The sequence below is a fragment of the Rhinatrema bivittatum genome, chromosome 4, assembly GCF_901001135.1.
Source record: "Rhinatrema bivittatum chromosome 4, aRhiBiv1.1, whole genome shotgun sequence".
NCBI classification, from domain to species: Eukaryota; Metazoa; Chordata; class Amphibia; order Gymnophiona; family Rhinatrematidae; genus Rhinatrema; species Rhinatrema bivittatum.
Window position 1 is genome coordinate 254,165,218 of NC_042618.1, and position 24,276 is coordinate 254,189,493.

The 24,276-nt window shown below is 44.1% G+C and overlaps 1 long non-coding RNA gene across 2 annotated transcripts in view; it reads right to left on the reverse strand.

The window, feature by feature from the left end:
* Positions 1-24,276, reverse strand: part of LOC115090659 — a 58,959-nt gene that overhangs the window by 14,038 nt on the left and 20,645 nt on the right. For both annotated transcript variants that reach the window (XR_003856458.1, XR_003856459.1), the window contains exon 4: positions 7,327-7,556. This is a non-coding gene — a long non-coding RNA (uncharacterized LOC115090659). The remainder of the gene's footprint in view (positions 1-7,326; positions 7,557-24,276) is intronic.

Sequence of the window (24,276 nt, forward strand, 5' to 3'; positions counted from 1 at the left end):
TGAAAACTGGCCAATATGTGTGTTCAGACACATGGAGGAGCTCCTTTGCATCACCGGGACAGAACCTGGTTACCCCTTTATGTTGGTGAAGTTGTTATGTGCATGCACTTGGCTTACTGTCTGTGTTGCCATCTGTCCAGAAATCTTCCGGGGTTTACCTCTCCACTGGGTATGGACAAAAGGATATTTCTTAATAGAGTCCGCATTTGGACGTAGATGGGTGGATGATGTGTTCTGCACAGTGACCAAGAGGACCTCTAGCTATGTTTCAATGGTCCTTGAGATGGGCAGCATGGCACTGCACATCTCAGCATGCTGTGGTGTGGAAGAAGGTCTGCTTGGAAGATTCTTTACAGATGCATGCTTTGCCTCAGTGTGCTCTTTGGCTGGGATGTGGCATTTATAGTAGAGGCTTGGAAGTTCCTTTGAATGTAGCGTTGTTTGGCAGATGCCTTTTCTAGCATCAACTTGAAAAAATTTCCCTCCAGAGGGAGTCCTTTGTTTGGCAAGCAGCTGAAAAAGATGGCTTCAGCTTGGGGAAGCTCAGGAGTCCCAAGTTTCCAGAGGATGAGGTGGCGTTTTTGACTCATAGTATATCATCCTGTAGCAGATATCATGATTCTAGTGCAGAGGGTCCCAAACTTGTCCTGGAGGATTCCAGCCAATTGGTTTTCAGGATATTTACAATGAATATGCATGAGTTAAATCTGCATGCACTGCCTCTATATGAGTAAATTTTAAAAGCTCTGTGGGCATGAATAATGGGGGTTATGTGCGTGGCTGGGCCTACATAGAATGTGTGCATTTTCGGAAGGGCCCGGCCATGTGCATAACCCCCATTATGTGCCGAAGTGCCAGGTCTTTGAAAAGGGGAGGGCCAGGGGTGCGGTCTCAGCAGGGAGGGACGGGACAGGAGGCAGGCTGGGACAGCGCCATTCGACCCTGTCCTGGGGAAGCGCGCTCCAGCAGCCGACCTGCGTACAGAGGTTACTTCTGCTCCCGAGAAGCAGTAAATAATTGAAGAAAAAAAACATAAGTAGCTAGGAAGGGGTTAGGGGTTGGGAAGGAGAGGGTAAAGGGTAGGAAGGTTAGGTAGGGGTATAGAGAAGTTCCCTCCAAGTCTGCTCCTTAATTGGAGTGGACTGGGAGTGAAAGTGGGAAGCCCTACTCCCATTGCCGCATTTTGCCTTTTAAAATTTCCTCCCCCTGCGCATGGATATCGTATTTTATAACACACACTAGCTGACAGGGATGGATCTTGTCTAAACAGAGGTCCAGGTCCTTTTCTTGGGCCAAGATCTAATTAGTCCACTATCCTCTTCAATGGAGGCCAATCCAATCAGGATCAAATGGGTCTAAGGCTTCTGGGAGACTTATCTAGCAATGAGCTAAGAATATAACAACATGCCATACTGGGTCAGACCAAGGGTCCATCAAGCCCAGCATCCTGTTTCCAACAGTGGCCAATGCAGGCCATAAGAACGTGGAAAGTACCCAAAAACTAAATCTATTCCATGTTACTGTTGCTAGTAATAGCAGTGACTATTTTCTAAGTCAACTTAATTAATAGCATGTAATGGACTTCTCCTCCAAGAACTTATCCAATCCATTTTTAAACACAGCTACACTAACTGCACTAACCACATTCTCTGGCAACAAATTCCAGAGTTTAATTGTGCATTGAGTGAAAAAGAACTTTCTCCGATTAGTTTTAAATGTGCCACATGCTAACTTCATGGAGTGCCCCCTAGTTTTTATATTATTTGAAAGAGTAAACAACCGATTCACATCTACCAGCTCTAGACCTCTCATGATTTTAAACACCTCTATCATATCACCCCTCAGCCGTCTCTTCTCCAAGCTGAAAAGTCCTAACCTCTTTAGTCTTTCCCCATAGTCTTTCTAATTCATAAAGTGCTATATAACAATAAGACCGACTGGATGACTTCTACACTTCATTTTCAAAAATCAAGAAGAACCTTGCGATCCACAAACACTGGACATCTTGAAACCCCATCTCCTGAATTATCTCGTCTCACTTCAACAAAACAACTTGCTTTTTTAATAGCTGGCCCATTTTTATGGAACTCTTTTCCAATTGACTTAAGACTTGAATCTTCTTTACAAACTTTTAAAAAAGAATTTAAAACTTTTCTCTTTTTAAAAGCTTTTGCAACATGTTAACAAGAGTTATTTCCTAAATTCAATTTAATTATTTCTCTTTCTCTATTTTCCTTCTATATCTGTTAATTTTCTCTCTTATCCTGTACAATCTATTTCCATTGTATTATATGTTAACCGATGTGATGACTATTGTTGAATGTCGGTATACAAAACAAACAAATAAATAAATAGGGGGGCTGTTCCATTCCCCTTATCATTTTCAATGTGTTATCCACTATGATGCCTAGATCTCTTTCTTGGGTGGTAGCACCTAATATGGAACCTAACATTGTGTAACTATGCCATGGGTTATTTTTCCTTTTATGCATCACCTTGCACTTATCCACATTAAATTTTATCTGCCATTTTGATGCCCAATTTTCCAGTCTTACAAGGACTTCCTGCAATTTATCACAATCTGCTTGTGATTTAACTACTCTGAACAATTTTGTATCATCTGCAAATTTGATTACCTCACTCGTCATATTTCTTTCCAGATCATTTATAAATATATTGAAAAGTAAGGGTCCCAATACAGATCCCTGAGGCACTCCACTGCCCACTCCCTTCCACTGAGAAAGTTGTCCATTTAATCCTACTCTCTGTTTCCTGTCTTTTAGCCAGTTTGTAATCCACGAAAGGAAATCGCCACCTATCCCATGACTTTTACTTTTCCTAGAAGCCTCTCATGAGGAACTTTGTCAAATGCCTTCTGAAAATCTAAGTACACTACACATCTACTGGTTCACCTTTATCCACATGTTTATTAACTCCTTCAAAAAAGTGAAGCAGATTTGTGAGGCAAGACTTGCCTTGGGTAAAGCCATGCTGACTTTGTTCCATTAAACCATGTCTTTCTATATGTTCTGTGATTTTGATGTTTAGAAGACTTTCCACTATTTTTCCTGGCACCGAAGTCAGGCTAACTGGTCTGTAGTTTCCCGGATCACCCCTGGATCCCTTTTTAAATATGGGGGTTACATTAGCTATCCTCCAGTCTTCAGATACAATGGATGATTTTAATGATAGGTTACAAATTTTTACTAAAAAGTCTGAAATTTCATTTTTTAGTTCCTTCAGAGCTCTGGGGTGTATACCATCCGGTCCAGGTGATTTACTACTCTTCAGTTTCTCAATCAGGCCTACCACATCTTCTAGGTTCACCATGATTTGGTTCAGTCCATCTGAATCATTACCCATGAAAACCTTCTCCAGTACGGGTACCTCCCCAACATCCTCTTCAGTAAACACCGAAGCAAAGAAATCATTTAATCTTTCCGTGATGGCCTTATCTTCTCTAAGTGCCCCTTTAATCCCTCGATCATCTAACGGTCCAACTGACTCCCTCACAGGCTTTCTGCTTCAGATATATTTAAAAGTTTTTACTGTGAGTTTTTGCCTCTATGGCCAACTTCTTTTCAAATTCTCTCTTAGCCTGTCTTATCGATGTCTTACATTTAACTAGTCAACGCTTATGCATTATCCTATTTTCTTCTGTTGGATCCTTCTTCCAATTTTTGAATGAAGATCTTTGGGCTAAAATAGCTTCTTTTACCTTCCCTTTTAACCATGCTGGTAATCGTTTTGCCTTCTTTCCACCTTTATTAATGTGTGGAATACATCTGGACTGTGCTTCTAGGATGGTATCTTTTAACAATGACCATGCCTTTGCACACTTTTTACCTTTGTAGCTGCTCCTTTTAGTTTTTTCTAACAATTTTCTCATTTTATCAAAGTTTCCCTTTTGAAAGTTTAGCACAAGAGCCGTGGATTTGCTTACTGTCCCCCTTCCAAATTTGCTTCCTCTCAGACCGGTAGTGCATTTCAGACTTCTGGAAATGCAGGCAGGATTGATCTTTGCATGCTCAGGGATCTTGTCCCCTTTTTGGTAGGAGTCCCTATGCCTCCACTGCAATATCCCCTGGCCTTAAATTCCCAGTACTGCAGATTCAACCCCTGCCCCTGACAGAAGATTTCCAGGTATTGTTCACAAGGGGCTCCGTGGATCTTTTTTGATGGCTATCAGGTCTTTTATATGGCCAACCAGGGATTAAGACGGTGCAGAAAACTGAATTTCTGCCATCCCCATGCTTCATGGAGATTTATCTTTATATGCCAATCCAGATGGAGCATCAACTCTTCCTCCAGTTTGCAGTGTTGGGTTAGCTTTTCAGTTTTAGGCACTGCATATTAAGCTATCATCTGTCCAAAGAACCTTTTCAAAGGTAATGGTGCTGGTGGCAGCGATGTTGCACAAGGAAGGTATTTTGTTTCACCTATATCTTTATGATGTGTTGATAGGAGCAAAATATTTTTCAAGAGAGTGTATCAACCATGCAGCAGATGATACAATTATTACAGGAGTGGGGGTGGATTATAATTTTCCCAAAGTTCAATTTACAACCAACTCAGGAACTGTAGTACCTGGGAGCTCAGTTCAATACAAAGATGGGATGGGTTTTCTAACAGGCAAAAGTTGTATTCATAACAGGGCATTTGGTGCATTGAGGACTCCAATGGCATGGTCCACCCTGCAGGATCTCAGAGGCATTGGCTCTAGTGACATAGACAAGGGAGTATAATCAACTTCTTCATAGGGTCTTGCTTTCCAGGTGGAATCCCTTGTCTTGGGACTGTTCTAAGCATCTGCCATTGACAAAGTCAGCAAGACTAAGCTGGCAATACTGGATAGAATACAATCAATTAGAATGGGGCATTGACTTGGTGAACCTAGTTTGGATCATTATAATGTCGGACACCAGTCTGTCTGGTTGGGGGGTGAACTGTCAGGAGCTTCCTTGTTGCTGTTTGCTGAAGGACAGTGGATCCCAGAGGTTGTGGGCTTGTCTTTCAATTAGATAGTAGCCAGGGTAATTTGATTGGCTCTCATGTATTTTCTGTCTCCAATAGTGGAGCAGGTGGATGATGTCCGACAACACTATAGCAGTAGTTTATATAAGTCATCAAGGACAAATTTGAAACCCTCAAGTATCATTGAAGATAGACCTGCTTCTTCATTTGATGGAAATTAATTTGAGGCCTTGTCGGCATCACACATATAACAGGTAGGGACAATGTGGAATTTCCATGTAGTAGACCCGAGGGAATGGTCTCTCCATCAAAGAGCCTTCAATCTAATTGTTACCAGATGAGATCTGTAGACCTGGATCTGATGGCAGCCAGTAAAAATGCAAAGACATGCAAGTTATTTTTCCCGAAAGAGGAATGCGTTTTTGTTTGGGTTTGATGTTCTAGTACAGGATTGTCCAACAGAGGCATTGCTATACGTGTTTCCCCCTTGGCCCTTGATAGGCAGGATGCTTCAGAAGTTTGTTTGTCATCTGTGCCTAGTGGTGCTAGCTTCTCCAGATTGGCCTGTTGTTCTCAGGCATTTGGGCCCATTTTCCAGCCATATAAGGAATTAGTCAACCACATACAAAGGGTGTCAGTGTGCTCCTAGGATAATTTTGTTTCCATTGATTTTATATTTTTGTTTTGGAGGAAGGTCTCTCAAGGGGTTTGGCTCTGAACACATTGAAGGTGCACGGAGCAGCTCTCCCTCTTGCTGTAGGGGATGTATTCAAGGTAGACCACTGATTTTTCTTCCAGATGTGCCTTGTTTCTTGAGGGTCGAGAAGTGTATGTCACTTCAAATTCCAGTCCCGCACTGATTTTAGTTTGCTTCTCTGAAGGCAGTCTCTCTCTATGATTGCTTACCTTGAAGACAGTTTTTTTAGTCGCCATTTGCTTAACTCAGAGGGTATTGGAGTTACAGGCACTTGCTTGTAGAAAACCTTGGCTACTGGTTACAAAGAACAGAGTCCAAAGTCATACAGTTTTCTTGTCATCTACCGCACTCAATTTCCTTTCTTTGGTCAGTAAATAGATGAATGGCAAGGGCTACACTTTTCTTCATCCCTCAGTTGTAAGAAGATATCTTTTTCACTATCTCCAGCTCATAAATGTGTTTAGCAGGTCAGATCATCTATTTGGCCTGGGCAGTGGCGTTTGCATGGAAGAAGTGGCCTCTAGAACAGCATAATGGATTAAGGAGGTGATTTAGCAGCTTATGTGACCTCGGGTGTTCCATTTCCAAAGCAGGTGTGGATTTGCTACATGAGGGTGCAAATGACTTCGTGGGCAGAGTTGAGATTAGTCTCTCCTTTGGAGTTCTGTAAAGCAGCAACTTGGTCTTATTTGCATTTTTTGTTTACTAAGTATTGCCACTTGGATGTCAGGGCTAGAAAGGATGCTTTCTAGAGATGTGAATCGGAACCGGTATTGGTTCGGATTCCGGTTCCGATTCACATCGAGAAATTTTTATCTTGCAGTCCAATCGGGTTTTTTTTATCGGCTGCGCACGAGCCGATAACCAAAAAATACAGCCGACTCTTTAAAATGAGTTTGTTAGTATCCCCCCACCCTCCGGACCCCCCCCCAAAAAGTTTTTAAATACCTGGTGGTCCAGCGGGGGTCCCAGGAGCATTCTCCCACGCTCGGGCCGTCGGCTGCCAGTAAACAAAATGGCGCCGATGGCCCTTTGCCCTTAGCATGTGACAGGGTATCCGTGCCATTGGCCGGTCCCTGTCACATGGTAGGAGCAATGAACGGCTGGCGCCATCTTTAAAAATGGCGCGGGCCATCCAGTGCACCTACCATGTGACAGGGGCCGACCAATGGCACCGATAGCCCCTGTCACATGGTAAGAGCAAAGGGCCATTGACGCCATTTTGATTAGTGGCAGCTGACAACCTGAGTGCGGGAGAATGCTCCCGGGACCCCCGCTGGACCACCATGTATTTAAAAATTTGGGGGGGGGGTCCGGAGGGTGGGGGGGATACTAACAAACTATTTTTAAAGGGTCAGGTTGTATTTTTAGGTTGTGTCCTTTCTTCCCGCCCCCCCCCCCCCCCCGGCCCATAATGATAAGAAAACCCACTAAATTAATCGTGGGGTTTCCTATCGCTATTGGGGACCCCCTGATATCTGACGATATTGAAAATATCGGACGGTATTTTCAATCGTCAGATAAACGATTCACATCCCTAATGCTTTCTTCATCTTGGCAGTTTTGCGAGGGTCTTGGGCAGCATCCCACCCTATAAGGGTATATCCTATTCGATTGCACTGATCTGACGGGATGAAGGTGAAATTACTTCTTACCTGATAATTTTCTTTCAGTCCAGGACCCTTTCCATGCTGCTGATCTCTTCTGTGTCTTACTTCATTGTCTGCATTCCAGAAGATGTCCGTGTAGGTAAGTAAGCATAGTTGGATAGCACAGTGAATGTCTGTGTTTTGCTGCAGGTGAGTGTTTTTTTGATCTACTATTTGGATACTCTTCTTTTGTTTCTGTTTCCTGTTTCCTGCTTCCTGCTTCTTCCAGAAGGCCACTGGTTAAAAAAAAGATGAAAACCTGGTATTGTGATTATATTACTGAGCATGTTAAAGCTGTCTACTCTTAGCTTGTACCCAAGAAGCAAAGCGGAAGCCAATCCAGTTGACTGTGTAGCAGTAGAAACAAAGAGAATCGGTTGTTGGAAAAGCCCTATATTAAATAATGCCCGACTCTGGCCGAGTTTCACTCTCTTACATAGAGCTGCCTCAGGGGCAATCGATTAAAGCAGGACTGAGGATGTACCTGCAGGGCGAATGTCACAGTGCCATATATAAGCTGACCTAGTGCCTGTCACGTTTTGAAACGCTGCTTTCTTTTATGTTGTTAGTTCACTGAGCAGCTTTTATGTGAAATCACATGAATGTTTGTTGGTTGACGGCGTTGACTACAGATCTCGCTTGGACTACTATTGATGACGGCGAACACAATTGGTTTTAGATGAACTATAATTGGCAGTTTTCGCAGCCACGCTCAATGAACTAAATCAGTATTTCTCAGTTGAGGTTGCCTTTAATAAAAGCTGCTCTGTGAACTAACAACATAAAAGAAAGCAGCGTTTCAAAACGTGACAGGCACTAGGTCAGCTTATATATGGCACTGTGACATTGGCCCTGCAGGTACATCCTCAGTCCTGCTTTAATCGATTGCCCCTGAGGCAGCTCTATGTAAGAGAGTGAAACTCGGCCAGAGTCGGGCATTATTTAATAAAGGGCTTTTCCAACAACCGATTCTCTTTGTTTCTACTACTCTTAGCTTGTTACAGAAATACTGGCAGGCTGGTATCAGCACAGATGTATATAAGGAGAGTCATCAGTTGATCTCTGTGACCATCTGATGATTGGCATACATAACCTGTTCATCTGGACTGATCTGACTGTATTCAAGGAAAGAAAATTATCATGGAAGAAGAAATTTCACTTTTAATTCCTTTAACCTGAATATCCAGCCTATTAGGTCCCCATAAGTTTGCTAAATGACCAGTATTTGGCCAGCATGGCAGGTTTTCTTTAAGGGAGGATGGACACTGCCATGGCTAGAAAACCAGTTAATGTAAGTGCCATTTTTCTGCCAATGCCAAGGCTCTAGACCAGGAGTGAGCAAACCTTTTAAGCTGTGGTCCCACTTCCATTCACTGCAATTGGTTGGGGGCCCCCCAAGATGGTTTAATTATATATTTTAAAGGGCATTGGTCAGGCAGTCACACTACCAACCAGTGGCTCAAAGGAGTGAGCTCACACATACACACATGAGCACAAATGGGCAGACACCATGCACCCAGATAGATATGGAGAGACACCCACACCCAGACCGAAAGAGAGTGAAACAGACATAGACAGACACACAGACAAATAGTGAGAGAGACAGAGACACCCCAAATCCAAACCCAGGCACAAACACCCTACAGAGAAAACAGAAACCCAACACCCAGACAGATACAGAGATACAAGACATACCACAAATAGACAGAAACACACAGACCCAGGGAGAGACGCAAGCAGACAGACCATATCATACACAGTCAGAGACCACACATGTAGACCAAAGCACACCAGATAAACACAGAGACACACACTCCACATATGTAGTCACACAGGCCACTCTCAACACATCCGCATACCACATACCACAATGAAAAAGGCTGGAAAATGTTTTAAAAACTTAAGTGCCAACCACATATTTTAGGAGCTGAGAAAAAAATCCATCCCACTCTGCCCAACTTTTTAATTTGTTTTATTTACTATACGGTTATCCCTAATTTCTCCTATTTTTCTTATTTTTCTCTAATTTTGTATTTTTCTTAATTTGCTTATTTCTCATGCTTTGATTTGCTTCTTTAACTTATTTTTACACGTTTTTGCCTTTATTCTCCTCTCCCCACTCTCTCCTCCCGCCTTACTCTCTCATTCTCCATGACCTCTATGCCCACTGCCCTCCACTCTCTTACCTCAGCACTTCTTTTCCCCCCGAGCGAGCAACAGCTGTGTTACCTCTCCCTGGGTATGGACCCGGTGGCAGCAGGAACTCATCCCTGGCAGAGGCCTGAGAGTGGCAGGTCTTCCTGGGTTGCAGAACACTGCAGTATCTCCTCTCATGTCCAGCTCTGCCACAGAGTAGGTGGCTCCCACCCCCTCTCCACACACACCCCCAGGCCATCTCAGCAGAACCAGGTCCTCTCCATGGCCCACTGAAAGAGATGCATGGCTTACAATGATGTCACTATGTTCTGGCAGCTCCCTCCCTCCTGAGCTTGCAGTGCCTCCATGGCATAGACAAAGCCAGATTTTAGAGTGTGGCTCCCATAGGCAGGGTTGGAGAGTGGATGGTGGGAGATCCTGGAGATGGGAAAGTGAGGGATATTCCTTCCCCCCCCCCCCATCCCCTAAAGTCCCAGAGTGCTATAGAAGTGCTCCTTTGAAGTTCACTGCTGGCTCCTCTTTGGCCTGCTTATACCTAAATACAGACTTAGGCACAGAGTGAAGCCTTTTATTTCTTCCATGGAGGCCGATACAGTCCACTGTTAACCCGTGATTGGACGCGCTAGCTTTACCCCTTATCAAGCATCCAACCCCCCCCCCCCCCCCCCCGAACCTAATAGGGCCTGCAACATGCAAATGCATGTTGATGGCCCTATTAGGTATTCCCGCGCGATTCAGAAAGCAAAATGTGCAGCCAAGCCGCACATTTTGCTTTCAGAAATTAGCGCCTACCCAAAGGTAGGCGCTAGTTTCTGCCTGCACAGGGAAAGTGCCCAGAAAAGCAGTAAAAACTGCTTTTCTGTGCACCCGCCGACTTAATATCATGGCGATATTAAGTCGGAGGTTAAAAAAAAGTAAAAAAAAAATAGAAAAAAAAAATTTGAAATAGGCCCATGGCTCGCAGGTTGAAAACCGGACGCTCAATTTTGCCGGCATCCGGTTTCTGAACCCGTGGCTGTCAGCGGGCTCGAGAACCGACGCCGGCAAAATTGAGCGTCGGCTGTCAAACCCGATGACAGCCGCCGCTCCTGTCAAAAAAGAGGCGCTAGGGACGCGCTAGTGTCCCTAGTGCCTCTTTTTACCACTGGCCCTAATTTTAATAAATTAAAATATTGTATTGCGCGCACAGGAGAGTGGCCTGTGCGCGTGCCGAGAGAGCGGGCGCTCGCCCGCTTTCCCGCGATTTTACTGTATCTGCCCGAATGTTATTATCCTACCCCTTCCAGCCCTGCTGTCAGTATTCTACCTTCACAGTATATTTAAATATATGTATATGTTTCCTAGTTATGCTGCTTCCCTGTGTCATCTCATTGATATTGCTCAGTTTAGGTTGTCTTCATGTTGTAGAACTCTCCTTCCTGAATGGTTATCTTTTGAATGATTCTGAACTTTTTGATTTTTTTAATAAAATTATATAAAATATATAAATAACATTCAAACATTAAGAATAAAAATCCAAATAAAAAATCCCAACTTTATTATATTTTGGCAACGCCTGCATCAGGGAATATGAGAATACAATATCAGATGCAGAAGTGAAAAAATGGACCAAGCAGCCTCACAAAAGTGATGGTGCAGTTTTGCTAGCTGTGGTTAGACAGCTCTATCCCTGTTAGGGCTATATCTACTGGTTTAAGCCAGGTTTCGGTTATAGCGCAGATGTCAGGCTTTGAGTCTAGGAAATAATCGTTGAGGATATGTGATTTCTTAGTGAGGGATTGTGCATTGAAGAGTGTTAAGGAGAATAATGCGAGGCCTAGGAGTTGAGTGATAGGTGAGATCATGATTGGAATGAGAGTCCTAGTGGTAAGGGACCGTGGTTGCATGGGTTCTTTTCCAGTGGTGAGGAGACTGTGGTGTAGAATGGGGATTGGGAATCCTGGTGTCATGTTGTTCTTGTTGTGAAGAAAAGGAGGAGGATGAATGCTGGAGGAGGCTGGATGAATGCTGGAGGAGGCTGGAAGAATGCTGGAAGAGGCTGAATGAATGCTGGAAGAGGCTGAATGAATGCTGGAGGTGGCTGGATGAATGCTAGATGAATGCTGGATGAGTGCTGGAGAGGATCAAGTGTTGTAGTGCTGGGAAATGGATGCAGGTAGAGGGAGGCTCCTGCCATGGGTCCTGGGGCTCACAAAGGGACGCACTAAGGGGCAGGCCCCTTAGGTCACGCACCTTCGGGCGCACGCCGCCGCCAGGAAGCGTCGCTATTTTAAAGGGCCCCTGCCGCCTTCTGATAGGCCGGCTGACTCAGGGGGGAGCGGCTTGACTCACCACGTGTTCCTTCTGTTTTTCTTTGTACCCTCTCTCGGTTTCTCTGGGCGGCTCACGGCTCGGGTGGGGGGGGGGGGGGGCGCGAGCGGGCTCATCAACAATCTTGGAGTTTGCCTTCTGCGTTCCAGTGTTTTGCTCCTGTGTCTCCTGTTCCAGCATCTCCTGTTCCAGCGTCTCCTGTTCCTTCGTCTCTCCATACCTGGTAGTACCCTTCGGACTGATCTCACGGTACTGACCTCTGCCTGTTCTCTGACTACTCTTTGTTTGCTGCCTGCCCTGACCTCTGCCTGAACTCTGACTACTCTTGATTGCTGCCTGAAACTTGACCTTTGCCTGACCTGACCACACCCAGTTTGACCACTGTTACTGACCCTGCTTTGGCTGACTACTCTGGACTGATACTCTGGCCTTGATCCTCGCTATACACTTGGACACTCTTTTCTGGCCTCCTGCGACCTCTGGTCTTCCCTGTTTGGACACCGACCACGCACCCTTGTTCATGGTGGGCACTCCCTTGAACTTTCTTTCAAGGAGACCCTGCAAGGCCCACCTAAGACCAGGCAGCCTGGGTAACCAAGGGCTCAACCTGAGGGAACCCCGGGTTGCTATTGGCGAAGCTCCAGCTAACCTCTGTCTCCTCTTGTGCTCCGCCTCCTGGTGGCAGGCGCTCTCCGGGTCTGACTGGAGGGCCATACCAGGCCAAGGGTCCACTCCCAGTGCAACAGAAACATCTCCGGGCTTAAGCCAAGTTTATGTTATAAATAAAAGATGACCATGAGTCACAAAAAGATTAGAAATTAAAGGCATCTTATTTACAACAGAGCATGCATTAATCATTCACAATTCAGCTGTAAAGGATGGTCATTATAATGGACAGAAGGCATCTGAAGAGAGAAGGTAGGCAAAATGGGCTGTAAGGTACAGGTTCTAAAGGATAAGGAGTGGCTTATGTGATGGAAATGGGCGGAGTACCAGCCATTTCCCACATGGACTTATATAAATTGAGACATGGAAAAAGAAACAACCAGAAATAAAAGACCTAAGAGCCAAAGACTAAATTGAGATAGAAAAAAAGGTAACATAATCAACTTAGAGTAGCTTACAAAAAAGCGCAAAGTCTACAAAGTCCACACAAAGGAGTACAACTAAGGAGCATGCTCCTCTGGTGTGCAACAAGGCATGCACTGCTCTGGTGTTGGGACAGTTCCAAAGAGAAGGCAGGTATGATAGTGACCACATCATGAGGTGGAAGGGCAATTGCTGAGGTGCAGAGATGAGAGGTGAAGGGAAGCAGAAGCAATGAAATAAGCACAGCCCTGAAAAAATAAATCCAATCTGAGCAGCAAGCAGTGAAATACACGCAAGCAGCAGCCCTGAGGGTTCCACACCATGGGATCCTACAGTGGAGCTACAGGAATTCTGGCTCATCAACAATCTTGTAGAAACTAACAAGCTAAGCAGAGTTAAGAATGCCTGCCTCTGGAAGCTCCCTATTGGACCAGTATTAGATGTGTCTCAAACTGAGAGCTGGCTATATGGAGTCCTAGCCTGACATACCTTTGCTGGTCCAACAGCCCTCAGAGTTCACTCTTTGATACCACTGTTTCCCTGGCCTGTTTCCTACTTGTTCCTTGTTCCTGTGTATTCTGCTCAATTCCTGGTCCTGTTTCCTGCTCCATGCCTGGTCTCTAGCTCTGCTCCTTGGTCCTGCTCCTTTGTGCATCTCTGCCTCCTGTCTGTTTCCTGCCTTCGCTTGGTAAGTCCTGGCAGATATCTGTATCCAAGGGCCCAACCCATGGAGAACAGCGGCTACTTCAGGCAGAAGAATGCCTGCTTTAGAGTGGCTGGTCTCTCTAAGGAATGTCCCTGTCCAGATGAGGTACTTCCCTTTCTGCAGTCAGGATTGTGACAGCCCATCATCACTATTCTTCGTTTTGTGCTTGAGCACTCAAATCTCTCTCACTCCGTAGGCCTGTCCTTAGGCTTTGCAACTGAAAGAGTCAATAACTTCACTTGTTTGACACTTCTAAATCTCCTGTGGTCAGTGTTGCTCCATGGTCCTTGCTCTTCGGTAGACAGTCTTTTTCTAGATTCCTTGAAGATAAAAGAATAGTCTCATTTTGCAGATCTGACTGCCTTTGGCAACATCCTAGAACAGATGCTGCAATGGGACACATCATGATCCTTTCTGAGGTCTTGTGATAATCTGTTATAAACATCTTTTGTGCACAGTCTGGGCATTTCTTGAAACTGCTGGCCTTTTTCTCTCCTATCATCAGAAATATAGATGATATAAAACCAAAAGCAGAAGAAATTGTGAAGATAGATGGAGACACACTAGCACAAACACTGCATCACACACAGATATTCTGTACAATCTAATAAGCCTCTCTAACATAAACAGAGGCTAATAAAATATAGTTTAATGATTTAAAGAAAATCTAAGAGGCAGATGCACTAAAGTGTACCAAATATTCACAAAGAAAGGGTAGCTGGAAAGGGTTAGGCCCTCGAGGAGCGAGTACCTAGTTCCAGGGAAAGCTCTGAGAGAGCGATGGTAACTCACAAATGTCTGTATCTGCGATAGCTTCCAGGCAGTAGAGAATCTTCAGAGTGTTCAGGAACATGGGCCCTCGAGGAGCGAGTACCGGTTCCTATCTGCAATCTGAAATAAAGAAAAGAGAGCAAGGCCCCCGAGGAGCGGGTACCTCTGGTAAATCCGAGGAGGCAGAGTAGCTTGGGAGAAAAGCCAAAGCAATCCCCAGCAATCTCCTTGCTAACTTGATTCGTTAGCGAATACTGAGACCTTTTATATTGGAAGCGGATGACGTCATCCCAGGGGAACGCCCCGGAGTTTCGCGCCCTTGCTGGTACATCAATCGGAGCGCGCACACACGCGCACCCTACGTCATCATAGAAACATAGAAATGACGGCAGAAGAAGACCGAACGGCCCATCCAATCTGCCCAGCAAGCTACGCACTTTATCCTTTTTTTTTTTTTAAATCTTTTTCTCTCTCCCACCTGTTACTATTGGCTTCCAGTACCCTCCAGCCCTAATTCCCCTCTACCCCACCACCAATGTAGAGAACAGCGCCGGATCTGCATCCAAGAGAACATCCAGCTCAATTAGGGGTAGCAACCGCTGCAACAAGCAGGCCACACCCCTGCCCCATACTCTTACCCACCCCTGGTTTTTTGGGGGGTTTTTTTGGAGATGGCAGCTCTCCATCCTTCCGCTCCGTGAAGGTGGAACACCAACCACTGGCATCCCGCTCCGTGAATGCCTCTGTGGCTACTGCCGCTCCGTGCAGTGTTTTGCTGCCTCCTCTTTATTCACATCCTCTAGACATGATGGATCCACAGTGTTTATCCCACACCCCTTTGAAGTCCTTCACAGTTTTAGACTTCACCACTTCCTCCGGAAGGGCATTCCAGGCATCCACCACCCTTTCCGTGAAGAAATACTTCCTGACATTGGTTCTTAGTCTTCCTCCCTGGAGCCTCAGCTTGTGACCTCTGGTTCTGCTGATTTTTTTCTGATGGAAAAGGTTTGTCGTTGTCTTTGGATCATTAAAGTTTTTCAAGTATCTGAAAGTCTGAATCGTATCACCCCTGCTCCTCCTTTCCTCCAGGGAGTACATATTTAGATTCTTCAATCTCTCCTCGTATGTCATCAGGCAACATGGTGGATCCGCAGTGTCGTGCTGGTCCGGGGACACCGGAGGGAGACGGCAAGAAGACGCTGCGACAGCTAATCGTCCATCAGACCCGGAGAGAGTCACCACAGAGGTAAAGAGGGCGGAGTGAGGGCATTGAGCAGAGACAGACGCAACACTTACATGGCTCAGTCCCAATTTATGTGCAGGGTGTGCACAAACTTAAAATTAGGCACACATATATGCGTGCCTAGGCTATTTTATAACATGCACGTGTAAGTGCATGCATGTTATAAAATTGCCACATCTTTGGGCGTACTCTTACGCACATGCCTATATGAGTGTCCATGTGCCCATTTGAAAGTTACAGTCCCAGATTATAAATCCTCTGGGAACAGAGAAATACCTACTATACCTGAATATAACTCACTGGGTTACCAATAAAAAGATTTGAGCTAAATCTAAAAAGAAAAAACAAATACAAAGGCAAGATTATGTGTCTAAGCCCAGCTTATGTGCACAAGTCATGGTTGTTATGCATGAAGTGGACTTTGCAAAATTTAGCACACTATAGTACATTGGGCTCATAGAATGCTAAAAGAGAATTAAAAACATTAAGACATTGCTTTTCCTAATAAGAAAATATTGGTCTGATTAATACAGCACAAAATACAGCAGTGGGTAATAGAAAAAAAAAGTCTGTTGCTCTCAGCAGAAAATGATGAACTGAGGCATACTAGATGGCTGTGGAGATGCAAGAACTTCCATGCATGCACAGAGGGGTCTTCAAGTTTTTCCTGGAAAACTCTGGAAATGTTGGCACTATTGGCTATCATCACCCATCAGTATCTCATCACTGATGGGGGATTCACTTTGTTTTCAGAATAATGTACTTATCTTTTAGAAAAACAACCCTTAAAAAAAAATGTTAGAAAATGTACATAGGAGAGTAATTTTTTAAAAAATCTGCATAAAAAAGTCAGCCAAAACATGGACAAGTTACATCATTTTTCAGTGGACTTATATGCCATAAATCTGCTTTTAGTGCACAGATTCATCCAACACAAAGTTTCATCTGATCTTCGGTGGGCATACCTTATGCATGTAAATGAATGCACCCACATTTTTTTTTTTTAAATCAAAAAAGTTTGCATGCAAACCTAAACTGTGTCCCATCTCCATCCCTGAGGATACCTATCTTGCGTGAAATTGGATTACACGTGTACACCTATGTGCACAAATCCTTGGCAATTTTAGAATAAGCTATTTATGCATATACACCCATGTTTCAGGCATATAAATGGCTTTGAAAATTATCTCCAAAGAGGATAATTTTGAAATACCTCATATAACCTATGCTGCAAATATGCAGATAAGTTACACCAATTTTCACAGCTGATATATATATATATATATATATATATATACACATACATACATACACATGGCTGGGTTTAAAATTATTTCACGAAATCTGCCCCATACAAAACTACACCTACTAATTGGTATGCAGAAAATTCTAGAAAATGTATGTATATACAGTCAAAGCATGCATGTAAGTCTGAATCCCCACTCCAACTGTCTCCCCAGGAATGCTTCTACTCTGTCCTAGTATATGTTAGTGCTAACTTTATTTATTATTTATTTATTTATTTATTTAATGGTTTCTTATATACCGAGGCACGTTTGCAAAACATCACCTCGGTTCACAATGTAACATAACTTAGCAACAAGCTTTACAATAATAATAATAATAATAATAATAATAACTTAGGAACAAGCTTTACATAATAACATTAACAGGTAGCGGTTAATAGGGCAGGGGATGATAATACGAGATATATATACAAATGTACATGTTAGTTTCAACAATAAAGTTATATAAAGCAATCAGGAAAATCAGCAGGGTGAAGTGAACGATGGAAGGGGAAGATGAGGAGAAGACCTCAAGAGGTTGGGAGGGGGGGAGAGAAGATAGCGAGGGTGAGGGTCAATTGGGTAGGGAGAGAAAAAAGAAAGGGCGAGGGTCAGGTGGGCAGTCGGTTAGGCGGTCAAGTCATATCTTAGGTGAGAGACAAATCGTTAGTCAGGGTATGCTAGTTTGAACAGCCATGTTTTAAGATTGTGCTTGAATTTTTTGTGGCAAGGTTCCTGGCGTAATTGGGAAGGCATTTTATTCCAGTGGGCGGTTCCTGCGATGATGAAAGATCGCTCTCTAAAGGTGGTATGCTTCATGAACTTTGGAGAGGGTATCTGGAGTTTGGCCAGGTGATGCGTTCTTGTGGGTCTTGTGGGAGCGTGAAGCAGGAGATGTTCAGGGAACCATTGCATGTCATGGTTATGAATGGCTTTGTGTATGAGCGTGAGTACTTTATATACTATCCTGGAGGCTACGGGGAGCCAATGTAATGATTGAAGGACGGGAGTAATGTGGTCATGACGGTGAGTGTTGGTAAGGATGCGTGCTGCAGCATTTTGTAATAACTGTAGAGGTTGTAGGGTACTTTTTGGTATGCCTAGAAGGATAGCGTTGCAATAATCAAGTTTGGACAGGATCATAGCTTGCAGAACTGTGCGGAAGTCAGAGGTATAAAGAAGAGGTTTGATTCTCTTCAAGGTGTGGAGTTTGAAAAATCCACTTTTTATGGTGGCTGAAATGAATTTTTTGAGATTAAATTGATCGTCTATCATAATGCCAAGGTTGCGGACTAGTAGAGTAGGAGGGCAACTGGGTAGTGAGGGTGTGGGGTGTTGGGAGGGGAGAGAATGAGTAGCTCTGTTTTGTTAGTATTGAGTGCAAGGAAATTATCGGAGAGCAGTTTATTTATCTCAGATAGTGCAGAGTTCCAGATCTTCATTGCGTTTGCAATGGAATCATTAATAGGGATGAGTATCTGCACGTCGTCAGCATATATAAAGTGCTGGATACCCAGTTTCGAAAGGAGTTGGCAGAGGGGGAGGAGGTATATATTAAATAGTGTAGAAGAGAGGGATGAACCCTGTGGTACTCCTTGAGATAGTTTGACAGGGTTAGATTTGTTACAACCAATTTTTACACTGTAGCTTCTGTCACTAAGGTATGATTGGAACCATAGTAGGGCTGTGCCAGCAATGCCAATTTCCATGAGGCGTTTGATGAGTGTGAGGTGGTTTACGGTATCAAATGCCGCAGAGATATCTAATAGTGCAAGTATGTGGGATTGTCCGTTGTCCATGGCTTTAAGTATAGATTCTGAGAGGGTGCACATAACTTTACCTGCAATAGGGTGGCAATTTTATAAAAGGCCACCTCTGCAGGTAAATTCTGTTTTAGCTTCAAAAGTTTATTTGAAAAACACCTCTACAATTTGAACATTTTTGGGATTTATTTATTTATTTATTTATTTATAAATTTTTATATACCGCCGCTCATCAAAGATATCACGTCGGTGTACAGTGAACAGGAACTTACGCCGGAGCGTTTTACATTTAACAGAGTTATATAAGCGTTATACAATTAAAAAAGGCAAGTATATAAATATTTGAACATAAAACAAGTAGAATCTTTTAAAAAAAAAAAGCAAAACAGAACTATCATTTAGTTGTAACTTAACTGAGCTGAATTAAAACAATACTATAGAGATTGTTACTATAGAGATTGGGATTGTTACAATCAACATAAAACATTAATTTCAATGCATTGAGATGCTGCTGTTTTACAGTTTCATAATCACTATAAATTCCAAAGCAATAATAATAAGATTCAGATTTACCATACAAAGAGGCCAATGTATTAAAGTGGATTAATAGCAGCCATTAACACATATTAACTAGCTTATGTTAACAACCCATGTTAATTACGTGCAAATGAGTGTTCAGGTTAGCATGTTAATCTTACATCTCTGTGGTCACTTTGCACTTTTTGGTGTGCATAATTTTTTGTATATGCTAATAGACAACGGGTTGTTTTGCACTTAATTGCTATTGGTTTTTGCAATAAAATTCATGTGCACTAATTACTGTAGGGTAAGGAGGCTATTTTTCAAAGGGATTTGCATGGGTAAATTGGTGTTTACCCATGGCAAACCCTCTTTAAAAAAGTTCCCTCCCCTCTCTGCAAAGATTAATAGGAAAAACAACTTGTCAGAGAAATCTCCCTCAAAGGCAAGTATAGATATTCCTTTGAAGGTTGCTGTAAAAATACTTGGAGTTAAACTGGATGCAGACTTGATTATGTGATTTCAGCTGTGGCATTAATCCATACTTTTTTTTATTATTATTATTTGCGGTATGTGCTGTTGCTACAGGGAAAAAAGGATTTGCAAACTATTATACATTCATGTATTTTAACTTGACTATACTATTGCAACAGATTGCTGCAGGGTCTGCTGACTGCATCTTTAAAAAGGTGGCAACTAATTCAGAAAACTGCAGAAATACTTCTTTAATCCAAACAATCAGGTTAACTATGTGATCCTGGTTTAGAAAATCAATATTAGTTGCCCAGTCTCTGCAAGACCAGATTTAGGAGTATTCTAAGCGCTATATATTTGACTGTCTTTTGGTTCCATATAATCCAATTAGGACCCTCTGACACAACAAGATTCATTAAGGTCTCCAACTCTGTTAGAGATTAGATTGGAAAGTACATGGAGATCAGCAGCCAGCAGGACCATTGCTCTGGAATGCCCATATACAAAAGTTATGAGGGTATCCAACTTTTTAAAATGTAGGAAAGTGATTAAAGCAGGCTTTTAAACATTAATGCAGATTTCAGAGTGTACATTCTTGAGGGGTTTTTGGACTTTAAACTGTAAATATCCATGCTGCATAAACTATAAATTTGATTATATTATCATTTTTAGATTGATTATTGTAAACCCCATCTATGAAAGAGACCATGAGGTCCAAATTCAAAAGCATTTAGCTGGCTGAGAAGCCAGCCTCACTCACCCCAAATATTGCTGGATGCTTCTTGTGGCTGGACTATCGCCTCAGCCAACAAACGCTGCTCAGCACAGCTGGCACTCTCCACCTTGCCACCGCCCCCACACCCTCCCCCCGGCTTCTCCTAGGCATGTGTGTGCCCAACACTTTTGCTCCTATAGGGCCCAAGGTGGGAAGGCAGCCACAGCGCACAATGATGATGTCACTGGCAACAGACACCTCAACAACAAGTCTCCTGCCATGCCTTGAGCTATCAGTGCGTGTTGCCTTGTTCCTGCATTCCTGAATCCGTGTTCCAGTGTTTCTGTCTTCCATTCTTATTTCTTTGTTCCTGCCTGCCCTTCCTTGCCCTTGCTTCATCTGTGTCTTTCTTGTCCTGCCATGCCCTTGTCTTTGTCTTGTCCTTGCCCCACCTCTCTCTGTCTGTCCTTGGCTTGATCTCCCAGATTCTGACCTCTGCTTTGGATCTCGTCCTTCTCTGATAACAACCTGGACCTGACCTTTTGCCTTGTATCTGGGTACACCTTCTGCCTGTCCTCTCGCCTGTCTGGTATCTCCTGCCTGCCACCAGCCTTGTCCACGGTCTGTCATTGGACTCGTCTGCATGAATGCCCTAGGGACCCATCTAAATTTGCCAGCCACCAGAAACCAAGGTCCTAACCAGTGTGTGTGTGTGGGGGGGGGGGGGGGGGGGGGGGGGGGGGGGGCGGCTGGGTATACGTGAAGCTACAGTGTAGGGATGTGAATCGTGTCCTCGATCGTCTTAACGATCGATTTCGGCTGGGAGGGGGAGGGAATCGTATTGTTGCCGTTTGGGGGGGGTAAAATATCGTGAAAAATCGTTAAAAATCGTTAAAAATCGAAAAATCGAAAAAAACCGGCACATTAAAACCCCCTAAAACCCACCCCCGACCCTTTAAATTAAATCCCCCACCAAATAACTTAAATAACCTGCGGGTCCAGCGGCGGTCCGGAACGGCAGCGGTCCGGAACGGGCTCCTGCTCTGAATCTTGTCGTCTTCAGCCGGCGCCATTTTCCAAAATGGCGCCGAAAATGGCGGCGGCCATAGACGAAAAAGATTGGACGGCAGGAGGTCCTTCCGGACCCCCGCTGGACTTTTGGCAAGTCTCGTGGGGGTCAGGAGGCCCCCCACAAGCTGGCCAAAAGTTCCTGGAGGTCCAGCAGGGGTCAGGGAGCGATTTCCCGCCGCGAATCGTTTTCGTACGGAAAATGGCGCCGGCAGGAGATCGACTGCAGGAGGTCGTTCAGCGAGGCGCCGGAACCCTCGCTGAACGACCTCCTGCAGTCGATCTGCCGGCGCCATTTTCCGTACGAAAACGATTCGCGGCGGGAAATCGCTCCCTGACCCCCGCTGGACCTCCAGGAACTTTTGGCCAGCTTGTGGGGGGCCTCCTGACCCCCACGAGACTTGCCAAAAGTCCAGCGGGGGTCCGGAAGGACCTCCTGCCGTCCAATCTTTTTCGTCTATGGCCGCCGCCATTTTCGGCGCCATTTTGGAAAATGGCGCCGGCTGAAGACGACAAGATTCAGAGCAGGAGCCCGTTCCGGACCGCTGCCGTTCCGGACCGCCGCTGGACCCGCAGGTTATTTAAGTTATTTGGGGGGGGGGTTCGGGAGGGTGGGGGGATTTAATTTAAAGGGTCGGGGGTGGGTTTTAGGGGGTTTTAGTGTGCCGGCTCACGATTCTAACGATTTATAACGATAAATCGTTAGAATCTGTATTGTATTGTGTTCCATAACGGTTTAAGACGATATTAAAATTATCGGACGATAATTTTAATCGTCCTAAAACGATTCACATCCCTACTACAGTGTTTTGCTGGGCACAACCGCCAGTTGTTAGCATGAGCCTAGTGGGCTTACCCACTAGGCTGTGCCAACCAGGCCACAGCACTAACGGCCCACCAATACTGAGCTCATTAGAGTTAGGCAGCTAGAATTTAGCTAGATATATGTTAGGGGAATTCTGGAGGAGTTGAGTTAGCCAGCTAAGTTAACTAGCTAACTCCGATATTCAAAGATAGCTGGATGACTTATCCAGCTCATAGGGTCATTTATTAAAACGTGATGTGGGGTTATCAAGTGCGTTCGAGCATTATTGCAAGCGATAAATTGCTACCACATGCAATAACTACCGCATCGCAGTGGTAAAATTTAAATGAGAGAAAGGGGAGGGGTTAGGGTGGGGTCAGGGAAATGTTTTTTCCTGTACCACTGTGGGTGATAATGTTTTAGACATTATCGCTGGCAGTAGTGCCAGAAATAACACCACCTTTTACGGTGGGACAATGGGGTAATTATAGCATGGGTTATTTTTCCTTATATGCATCACCTTGCACTTATCCACATTAAATTTCATCTGCTATTTGGATGTCCAATTTTCCAGTCTCAGAAGAACTTCCTGCAACTTATCACAATCTGCTTGTGATTTAACTACTCTGAACAATTTTGTATCATCTGCAAATTTGATTTCCTCACTCGTCGTATTTCTTTCCAGATCATTTATAAATATATTGAAAAGTATGGGTCCCAATACAGATCCCTGAGGCACTCCACCGTCCACTCCCCACTGAGAAAATTGTCCATTTAATCCTACTCTCTGTTTCCTGTCTTTTAGCCAGTTTGTAATCCACGAAAGGACATTGCCATCTATCCCATGACTTTTTACTTTTCCTAGATGCCTCTCATGAGGAACACTGTCAAACGCCTTCTGAAAATCCAAATATACCACATCTACTGGTTCACCTTTATCCACATGTTTATTAACTCCTTCAAAAATGTGAAGCAGATTTGTGAGGCAAGACTTGCCTTGGGTAAAACCATGCTGACTTGTTCCATTAAACCATGTCTTTCTATATGTTCTGTGATTTTGATATTTAGAACACTTTCCACTATTTTTCCTGGCACTGAAGTCAGGCTATCTGGTCTGTAGTTTCCCAGATCGCCCCTGGAGCCCTTTTTAAATATTGGGATTACATTAGCCAGCCTCCAGTCTTCAGGTACAATGGATGATTTTAATGATAGGTTACAAATTTTTACTAATAGGTCTGAAATTTCATTTTTTAGTTCCTTCAGAACCAGAGTGTATACCATCCAGTCCAGGTGATTTACTACTCTTCAGTTTGTCAATCAGGCCCTAACACATCTTCTAGGTTTACCGTGATTTGGTTCAGTCCATCTGAATCATTATCCATGAAAACCTTCTCCGTCATTGAAGATGCATTTTCTTCAATCCCACTTGGGGCCTCATTTACCACCCAGATCGCACGCGATAAAGGTCATTTCGCACGCGAAATGTCCCTTATCGCGTGCGATACAAAATGGGGGCAGAGTCAGCCCCGGAAGAGGAGGAGTCAGGGCGTCACCGGGGCCGACTCCACGAAGATGCCACAGATGACAAAAAGGTAAGGCCCTTTTCGCGTCCGTGTTCGCGCCCAATAGCTACACCTTCTATGGTGGCGCTATTGGGTGTGAAACCGGCAGCAATCGCACCGCGACGGTGCGATCGCTGCCGGCTAGCACAGGCCCGCCCCTCATTCCCTAAAGTATTGCAGGCCTGCGATACTTTAGAAAATGAGGCCCTTGGACTTCTTCCCAGACAACCTTGGCGCTGTGAGTGATGAACATGATGAAAGGTTTCATCAAGACATTGTCAAAAAGGAGAAACTGTATCAAGGCAAGTGGAACCCCTCCATTTTGGGTGACTATTGTTGGACTCTCATCCACGAAGCGTCGGACAGTGAATACAAATGAAAATCTGAGGCAAAACATTTTTAGTTTTGTTTTCTGGTGCCAACATTGCCATTATAGCTTATGTGGCTACAGACACATAACAATGATTAATGGAAATCACACTTTTCTG